This window comes from Glycine max, chromosome 12, assembly GCF_000004515.6.
Source record: "Glycine max cultivar Williams 82 chromosome 12, Glycine_max_v4.0, whole genome shotgun sequence".
NCBI lineage: Eukaryota > Viridiplantae > Streptophyta > Magnoliopsida > Fabales > Fabaceae > Glycine > Glycine max.
In genome coordinates, this window is record NC_038248.2 from 13,592,111 (window position 1) to 13,603,041 (window position 10,931).

A 10,931-nucleotide genomic window follows, 5' to 3' on the forward strand; every position below is an offset into this window, starting at 1 on the left:
TAAGGAATTCTATGCTAATTTATAAACCACAGAGGACCAAGCTCCAAAGCAAGCCAAAGTAAGAGAACACCTGATCAAAATAGATGCAGACAGCCTGAATGAGTTTCTTCCTACTCCAGTGGTATTAGAGGAGGGTGAATCTTTACCCACTTACTTTAGATTTTGTAGGTTGAGGTCGAATCCTCAAGAGATTGAAGCTAGACTCTGTATTCCCCGCAAGGGGTTTATTCTGAATGTTGAGGGCCAACCATGGAAACTCCTTAGAAAGGATCTAACTACACTGGCCTAGACATGGAGTGTCTTCTCTTACTCCAACTTAGCTCCCACATCCCACACCTCAGATTTGAACATGGACAGAGCCAAGTTGGTTTATGGCTTGGTAACCCACATGGATATGAACATTGGCACCCTAATCTCAGGTCAAATCTCTTCTATTGCCCAGAGTAACTCCTCTAGGCTCGATTTTCCAGCCTTGATCACTGCCCTTTGCAGAGTTAAAGGAGTTACCTTTGACAGTCTGACTTATGAGAGCCTGAGCCCAGCCATTAACTTGGCCTACATTAAGAAAAATTGTTGGAATGTGGATGATCTGATAGTTAACTTTTGAGGGGCAAGGAAGGCAAGGGCTCGAACTAGCTGATGTTTCTTCTTCTTCTACTCCACCAGCTCCTCCAGGCCCATCTACCCAGGACTTTCAGCACTTTGAGTCCATGCTTTAGACTCTTTATCAAGGACAAGTATTATTAATGCAGAGCATGCAGGTTGTGGCTTCACCAGGAACTATCTTGACAGTTGAGCAGTTCATAGAGAAGGTAGCTTGGCCTGGAACTCAGCCTTCTCTTCTGAGGAAAGGTGGAGATCCCAGTGCTCAGGTACCTCAGCAGGTACATGATGCATCTTTAGAGGCCACCATCCTTGAGCCATTTGTTTTTTAGGTAGGAGTGACACAGGTAAGGCAGGAGGCTGCTACTCCAAAGAGGTCACCACAGATTTCACCAGATCCACCCTCGTCAGTGGTGGATCAATCTTCTCCTCAGCAGCTAGCAGACCCCCCTTCACCAGTGCATGAGATGCCAATAAACCCTTCTACTCCATTTCTAGAGATTCTAGAGGACCCTACCACACTAGTCCTGGGACTGACTACCACTCCTCCAGCCACTCTTGTGCTACATTTTACAGATGAGGAGGGCACTTAGGATCAGGATACCCAGCAGGATGACCAGTCACAGGAGTTTTAATTTCTTGTTCTCTTTTTTGGATAAAAATTATAATTGTTATACTTATGTCTTTAGTACACTTTTTGTGGTGATATTTGTTTACTTTTGATTGTAGATAATAGTATGCATGTCTTGAAGCATACTGAACAGTTTGACTTGATTATCTGAGTATGCAGTGCAAACATAATTATTTTCTTTGTGAAATTGGTGTTGTGAATTGATTACGTGAAGGGGTGAATCATGTGTTGAAATCATGAGTTTTGAATAAGCATGTATGTAGATGAGAAATCATGAGTAGTATCACAATTAGAAATATAGTCAGTGGACAGATTGATTGAGAAAGAAAAGCTTAAACCATAACCCGGTGAGAGTGTGAACTTAATTGTTGAGAGAACGACTAGCATAAAGCAATGATTTTTGTATCAATCTCTGAATTTTAGAGTGAAATGCATAAATGTGGATATGATGAAGGCCATTATTGTTTTGAAAGCAATTTGACCAAAAAGCTTACCTGTTGATCAATGATAGTATCATTTGCACCCATCTGTGAACTGAATTGGAATTGTCAAATTGAACCTTAAGCTTTGAAATTGTCATCTCCATTTACCTTGCTTAGGTTTTATGAGAGCACATTGGGTTAAGACAATTTTGCTCCAAATTTGGGGGAGTTTGTTATATGGATAATTTAAAAGGTAAGAAACATTAGCACACACAGCAAATTAATAAAATGTTTTATGTGTTAAAAAAACAGAAATTCAAATAAGTGTGTGCTGTTAAAACAAAGTCAAGTGAAAGGCTAGTGAATGGGATAAGTGGATTGAAAAGACAAACTGGGTTAGTCTAGGATTTGTGCTCTCTTAGAACTCAAGCTTTTGCATCCTAGAAAACCAATATTTTTTTAGCCCAGCCTCATTACAAGCCAATAAAAGTCCTTCTGATTCAATTTGTGTATTTCTGACTTTATGGCATGAGATGATGTACAAAGATTGGACCTCTTGTTAGTTGTTATTGGTAAATAACTTAAACACTTATGCGTGAGTGATATAGTGGCCGTGAGAATTTGGTTAAATATCTTTCCATGAAATCTGTCTCTTGCCTAGCTTCATTTAGTTGTGTTGTTGACTAACATGTTCTTTTCTCTGAAAAACTGCATGTCTTGTGAAAAGCAATTGATAAAAGCATTTTTGTTTCATTTGTTATCATGTAATTAAAATTTTGTGAATCACACACCTTTGTACATAATCACTGCATGCTTTTCACTTGAGGAATAGTGAGTTGTTCTGTATTTGCTTGAGGACAAGCAAAACTGTAAATTTGGGGGAGTTTGTTAGTCGATAAAGACAACTAACTTTTGTGTAAGAAATTGTTGTAAATTGTATATGACTTCTCCCATTTATAGTTGTTTTTGGTAGTATTGTAATTACTTTTTGTTAATTTAAGTAATAGGTACTCAGTATCCCAATTTTGTATATTTAATGATCATTCCTTTTCAATTTCAAGCAAAATGGGCAAGATTGGTGAAGTGCAGAATTTATGAACTCGTTGAGCCAGGTCACGTGCTGGGCGAGCCATCCGCTAAGCGTACCATCCTCTGGCTAAGCGCACAGAAGAATCTGGAAGAAGGATGAGCGGCACAGAGGCGCTGAGCGAGTGTGAACTCGCTAAGCGCACCACCTTTAACCCTTAGCCTAAGCGAGAAGACTGGCGCTAAGCCAGAAGTCACTTACGTGCGCTAAGCGAGCTCATCTTCCGCTAAGTGTGCGCCCACCGACAGGAATGCCTATTTAAAGCTGAAATCTCGATTTTGGAGGGGTTGTTGAGTTTTTTGAGAGTTTTTGACTATGGAGAGACTGAGAGAGAGTTAAGCTGGATGAGGAAGCCATCTTGTGGAGCTTTGGATGAGATTTTGAGAGATTGTGAGGTTTCTAGAGGTGGAGGAGACATCCCCACTACTTGTATTTCTTATATCTTTCATCTTTTCTTCTCATTGTTGTAAAGGAAGCTTCCCTGCTATGGAGAGCTAAATCCTCAGTTGGTTCTTCCTATGGGGTACTTGATGTAAATATTTGTATATCTATCTAATGATGTTTTATGTGTTCACTGTGCTATCAGTACTTAATTCTAGTGTGTCTTTGCCTTGATCACGCAATTGCATGCTTAGTTAGGGTCACTCAACATTGGGAAATGGTTTGATCCTTAGAACCTGATAGGATAGGGCTAGCTTATCGTATTTTCACGAGACATCGGGGTACGATAACCTAGTTTTTGTTATGTTATGTCTTAATGCAGTTCTGGTTAAGTTTAGTGCAACAAGAGAAATCTGAGGACGATGCTTGATTAGGATTAGGCTAAACATGCACGAGACATCGGGGTTTAGTAGCCCAGGAGACAACATAGAACACATGAACATTGTTTTGTAGAGAACATCCTCAATAACATCAGTCACCCAGTACGAAGACCAACACGTTGTCTATCTGTCTTTACACACCACTACTCACGTGATTTGCTTTTGAATAGTTTAGTTTACATATTTGTCCATACCACACACCAAACTTTCATCCGAAGACACTCATTTATTGAACCATAGCTTACAAAGTAAAAAAAGTTTCCCGAGAGTTTGATACTCGGTATTCACTTACCGTTTTATACTACGTGCGCGATTCGGTGCACTTGTCGGCCGTCGAACACAGGGTTGCAATAGTTTTTCTTTATGTAGGCCATTTTAATAATAGGGCTTAGTGACTCATAGGTTAAGGTGTCAGAAACGACCCCCTGAGCATCAGACAATGCTGTGATCAACATTGGGAAATGAAGCTGCCCAAGTCCATGTCCATGTCCATCTTCATGAATAAGCCATAAATCAATCTTGCCCAGTCAACATTAAGATCAAAAGTGTGAGAGGTAGGGGCAAGGTTAAAATAAGAAAGTACGCTCCATATTTGATCGAGTGTAGTAAGATCCTTCCATAGATTCCATGGGGCCCCGTCGGCATTCAGGAAGAACCCTCTTCCGGGTGTGCATAAGGTTACCGCAATCGCTTGGTGGTCTGGGTATGTGTGCAAGTACTAGGAGTATGCCAAATGTTCCTCTCTGTCAACAAGGACGACCAGGGTGTTCAAGAAATCATTAATGGTCTCTGCATTGAACTTGATCACATGCCCCCGCACCTTGCAATATTTTGGAGCTCCATCCTCTGGGTCATAGATGTTTGAGTAGAATTCTTTGACCAGAGCGATGTCTATTTGCTTTTCCGAGAGTCTGGTGAGTACTCGGTGCCACTGCCTCTATTGTAGCTCTCTGTAAAATTCATCAAACATGCCCGTAGAGAGCTCAATGTTCCTCTCCAATAAAATGTTCTGGAGGTGAACATTGTCTTGATATATGTGACAAGTTGTCTCTGAAGTGAAGCTTGGCGTTTCCGTGAGGCCATTTGGAAAAAATAAAAACAAGACTGGGTTTAGTAAAAGTAAAAGTGCAAATAGTAAAAAAAATTAAATAACTAAATTAAATTAAAATGTCAGGCGCCAAGCCACCAGTGCGCGCTTAGCACCCAGTCTTGAGCTGGTGGGCTTAGCGCTGTAGTTTCGCTTAGCGCGAGCTACACGTTAAACTTGTTCTTCTATGTTCATGAGCGCGCTTAGCACGTAGTGGGGTGCTTAGCGAGCTCGTTATTCTTCATGGGTGCATTGAGCGCATGTTTGCTCACATAGAGCGCCTGACCAGGTTCATCAGTTGCTAAGAACTCACTCAGCATGCTATGTCGCGCTTAGCAAGTTCATTCCAAACCATCCATTTTTCCCATCCAAATTGCTCGTTCTTGCTAAGCCTAATGCGAGGCTTAGTGAGTTGGTACCTGCGAAGAAGACTATAGTGAACACAGAACAAAAGAAATTAGTGTACCTTAAAATAGCAAGGTTTGCGGATTTGAGTGAGAGAGGAGAAAAGAATGAGATTGGATTAAGGAAAATGAAAATGAAAATGAAAAATGAGTAAATAAGAGTAGCTAGAAGTTGGAGGGGTTGGGCAGTTTCGAAAACCATCAGTAGTTATGACACTTGCGCTTAGCGAGCAGTGGCCTCTAAGCGCGCCAAGGGCAACGTCCCTTGGTATTCCCTCCACAATTTCAAATTACCTACGTGCTTAGCGAGGATGTCTCACTTAGCGTAGGTCTCGCCAGATACGGGCTGAGCGCACAGATGGGTGCTTAGCGCTTTGCAAAGTCAGCCCAACATCTTTTTTACTTCCTGCACCCTTGAAATCAATATATAGAACTATTGGACTATTTTTTTATGAAGAGAAAAAAATTAACAAAAATGTTGGGTTGTCTCCAGTAAGCGCTTATTTTATCATCTTTAGCTAGACATCGTTCTTTATTTTATGGATCATTTAGGTAGACAACACTTGTTAATCATTCTAACTAGCCTCCATTGTAAATTTTTAAGCGTTGTCCGTTGACGATCCATCTTTTCTCCGGGGTGCTTGTTGTAGGGTCCACCAATTCCACAACTTCAAAGTCCAATCCTTTCTTGATGATGCGACGGTTTTATCAAGGATTCGCTTTAGCTCTCTATTTGAAACTTCTTGTTGACCATTTGTTTGGGGATGATAAGGTGTGGCTACCTTATGTCTGACATTGTAATGCTCCAGAACTTTCTTTAATAGTGAATTACAAAAGTGTGTTCCCCCATCACTAATTAGGGCTCGTGGTACTCCAAAATAGGAAAAAATGTTTTTCTTTAAGCATTTTATCACTACCCTCACATCATTCTTGGGAGTGGCTATGGCTTCCACCCACTTAGACACATAATCAACATATAACAGGATATACATATTCTTGTATGAAGATGGGAGAGACCCCGTAAATTCAATCCCCCATCAGTAAAAGATTTCTACCTTTATTATGTTTTTTCAGAGGCATCTCGTTCCTTTTGGAAATTCCCCCTGTTTTCTGGCATTTGTCACAGCGATGCACATAATCATGAGCATCTTTGAAGATTGTGGGCCAAAAGAAACCTGCTTGTAGCACCTTTGCTGTTGTTCTGTCTCTGCTATGGTGACTGCCATATGGTGAACTATGGCACTACCAAAGAATGCTTTGTGCTTCCTAACTTAAAATAGACGTGGATCATCCAATATATAGAAGCGGGCATCATGTAGAAATTTCTTCTGCTGATTCCAGTTAAGCTCTTCGGAAATTATTCTTGTGGCTTTGTAGTTGGCCACATCAGCAAACCAAGGTCTTGTGGTGGCTTGTAAGAGGAACTCATCTAGAAATTCTCCCTTTATCTCCGATTCTTCTTTAGTTACTTTTTCATTCTTCAACCGGGAAAGGTAGTCAGCCACCATATTCTTGGATCCCTTCTTGTCCTTGATGACTATATCAAATTCTTGTATGAGCAGGATCCATCTAATCAACCTTGGTTTTGAATCTGCCTTGGTGAGAAAGTGTTTGATGATAGCATGATCAGTGAAAATCACTACCTTTGACCCACCAAGTATTGCCTGAATTTTTCTAAGGCAAATACAATGGCTAACATCTCCTTCTCCGTAGTGGCATAATTCATTTGTGCTTCATTGAGAACTTTGCTAGCGTAATAAATGGCGTGGAATGTCTTGTCTTGCCTTTGTCCTAGGACTGCGCCCACTACATAATCACTAGCATCGCACATTAATTCAAACTCTTTACTCCAGTTAGGTGCGATCATCACTGGGGTAGTCTTGAGCTTGTCTTTCAGCGTCTGGAAGGCCGCTGAACATTCTTCATCAAATTTGAACACAACATCTTTCTTCAGCAGATTGCTCAACGGTCTTGCAATTTTGGAGAAGTCTTTGATGAATATCCTGTAAAACCTTGCATGTCCTAGGAAGCTACTGATGCCTTTAACATTTGATGGTAGTGGAAACTTCTAAATGACATCAATCTTGGCCCGGTCTACCTCAATCCCTCAGGCTGAAATTTTGTGGCCCAAGACTATGCCTTCTCAAACCATGAAATGACACTTCTCCTAGTTCAGAACTAGGTTTGTTTCCATGCATCTTTGTAGCACCATCTCCAAGTTCTTCAAGTAGCATTCAAATAAGGACCCAAATATCGTGAAGTTGTCCATGAATACATCAATACTTTTCTCCACCATATCTACAAAAAAGGCCAACATGCACGTCTGAAATGTGGTAGGTGCATCACATAACCCAAATGGCATTCGTCTATAGGAAAAGACACCAAAAGGGCATGTGAAGGCCGTCCTTTCCTGATCCTTGGGGTCCACAACAATTTGATTGTACCCAGAGTATCCATTCAAGAAGCAGTAATAAGCCTATCTCGCAAGCCTCTCCAACATCTGGTCCATGAACGGCAAAGGAAAATGATCTTTCCTTGTGGCTTCATTAAGCTTGCGGTAATTAATACACATTCTCCAGCCAATAATAGTCCTTGTTGGGATTAGGTCATTCTTTTCATTCCAAATGACTGTTATGCCCCATTTCTTTGGTACCACCTCGACTGGGCTTACCCAAGAACTGTCAGAAATGGGGTAGATAAGCCCAACCTCTAGAAGCTAAAGCACCTCTTGTTGGATTAAGTGGCCTCAGAATAATTAAGAAGGGGGGGGGGTTGAATTAATTATTCCTAAACCTTTACTAATTAAAAAATTACTCTTCTAAGGCTTTTACTAAATTGTTAAGAGAATGAGGAGTAGAAGAGAAACTTAACAGAAAGTAAAAGCGGAAATTAAATGCACAGCGGAAAGTAAAAGAGTAGGGAAGAAGGATACAAACACACGAGTTTTTATACTGGTTCGGCAACAACCCGTGCCTACATCCAGTCCCCAAGCGACCTGCGGTCCTTGAGATTTCTTTCAACCTTGTAAAAATCCTTTTACAAGCAAAGATCCACAAGGGATGTGCCCTCCCTTGTTCTCTTTGAAACCCTAGTGGATGTACCCTCCACTAGAACTGATCCAGAATAGATGTACCCTCTCTTGTTCTCAGTCAAACCCAAGTAGATGTACTCTCTACTTGTACCACAAAGGATGTATCCTCCAATGTGTTAAGACAAAGATCTCAGGCAGTTAAACCTTTGATACTTTGTGAATGGGGATACAAAAGAATTCTCAGGCGGTTAGTCCTTTGAACACTTTTGTATTAGGGAAAGGGAAGAATCAAAAGAATTCTCAGATTGTGTCATTTTGAATTCTTTGACAAGGGAGAAGGGAGACACAAAAGAATTCAGGCGGTTAGTCCTTCGTTCTTTTGGAAAAGGGAGAAGAGAGACACAAAAAGAATTCAGGCGGTTAGTCCTTGGCGAATTCTTTTTGGCAAAGGGAGAAGAGATGAAAAGAATGAATAACACAAGTTTCCAAGGTTTAGAAAACCAAAAAACTTTGGAAAGCTTTTTGCACAAAGAAGAAGAAGAAATTCAAAGAGATTCAAGGCTTGTAAAGGATTGTATAAGATTGATTGGAAAAGTGTATTGAAAAGCAAATCAAAGCCTTGCTTTTGTAGACTCTTCATGTCTGGCCAAAAGGACCATTTAGAAGAGTTATAACTTTTAGAAAAACTTAAAACCAATTTGAAAAGGTCAAAAACCATTTGAAGAGTTACATCTTTTGATTTATTCAGAAACAATCACTGGTAATCGATTACCAAATCAATGTAATCGATTACACAAAGCTTTTATGTGAAAGGATGTGACTCTTCACATTTGAATTTGAATTTCAACGTTCAAAAGCACTGGTAATCGATTACCAAAACATTGTAACCAATTACAGCTTTTTGAAATCAATTGGAATGTTGTAAATTCATTTGAAAACTTTTTTCAAATCCATTTTGCTACTAGTAATCGATTACAACAATCTGGTAGTCGATTACCAGAGAGTAAAAACTCTTTGGTAAACATGTTTTGAGAAAAATCCATGTGCTACTCAGTTTTTGAAAAAACCTTTTCATACTTATCTTGATTAAGCCTTTTCTTGATTCTTGAATCTTGAGTCTTGAATCTTGATCTCTTGAATCTTGATCCTTGATTCTTGAAATCAACTTTCCTCTTGAATCTTGAAGTGTTCTTGATTCTATCTTGAATATCTTGAACTCATTCTTTGATTGACCTTTGAGATTTTTGTCATCACCTTTGTCATCATATTTTGTTATCATCTTTGTTATCATCAAAACATCTTTGAATTAAATCAATCTTGATTCATCATGAAGCTTTGCTTCTACACCTCTTTCCCCATTTCTTCCTTAATTGATGGGTTGAGCCTTCTCTGGGGCTGCCTGACTGGTCTATAATCTTCTTCCATCATTATATTGTGCATGTAGTAAGCAGGGCTGATCCCTTTAAGATCTGATATGTAACACCCAATTTCTTCCATGTGTCTCTTGAGGACCTCTACTAACCTGTTCTCTTCTTCTACTGTTAGCTCACTGCTGATCACCATAGGCTTGGTCTCATTCTCCTCCAAGAACACATACTTCAGGTGGTTGGGTAGGATCTTTAGCTCTAACTTGGTTTTCTCGAATGGACTCCCGCTTTTTAATTCTTCAAAACTGGTCCCCTTGCATTAATGTTTTCTTCATCATCTAAGTCTTCCAAGCAAGCCCTTAGATCCTTCTCCTCTTCACTGGTTAGACAATCCACAACATAGATCAAAGCTTTCTCAAGTGAAGTTTGTGTGGTTTAGAGAGCACTGATGTCTTCTTTATTGACGCTCATTTCCAGATTACCATTCCTAATATCTATGATGCAGTTGGCAGTCAGCATGAAGGGTTTGCCTAGGACAAGAGGAATCTCTACATCTTCTTCTATGTCCATGATGAAAAAATCCACCGGGAAAGTAAAGTGACAGACTTTGACTAGGACATCTTCCACTACCCCGTACAGTCTTGTGATTGATTAGTCTGGGAGCTGGAGCGTCATCTTGGTAAGGTATGTCTTCTGGTTTCCAATGCCTCTACACATTGACAGGGGCGTCAAGTTCATGCTTGCCCCTAAGTCAATGAGAGCCTTCCCTATTGACTCATTCCCTATGGTGCAAGGGATTGTCACGCTCCCGGGGTCTTTTGAATTTCTTGGGCAACTTCCTTTGTATCACTGCACTGTTGTTGCCTCCCACCATAATGCTTTCATTGTCAATGTACTTTTCCTTCTTGGTAAGGATGTTCTTCATGAATTTGGTGTAGAGCGACATCTACTGCAAGGCTTCCCCAAATGGCATGGTTATCTCTAGCCCCTTGAATATCTCCAAGAAATGCTTGAAGTAGCACTCCTTATTCTTCTTTGATGGCACTAAAGGATATGGGAACTCCTTTAGAGGGGGTAGTGGCTCTTCTTTCCTAGCCTCTCGGGCTAGCTGACTTTTGTTCTTAGAAGTCAAGACCTTCTTCTCTTCCTCTTTCTCTTATTTCTTCTTCTCTTCTTCCTCTTTCTGTCCTTCTTTGTCTGCCCTTCCTTCCTCAAACTGGTTTTCTTCAACTTTCTCTTCTTCTCCTTGTGCTCTCCTCTAGCTTCTAGTCAACATTGCCTTGCTAATGGCGCTCTTCTTCTCTGTGTTGGCTCCAAAGCTGCTAGTGGGTCTTTCAGCCATTTGTTTGGCTAATTTTCCCACTTGTATCTCCAGGTTCTTGATGGATGACTCCGTGCTCTTGTAGTTGGACATGGATATCTGCATAAATTGAGACAGCGTCTCCTCAAGCTTGTTGGTCTTCTCATAAAGATCAATC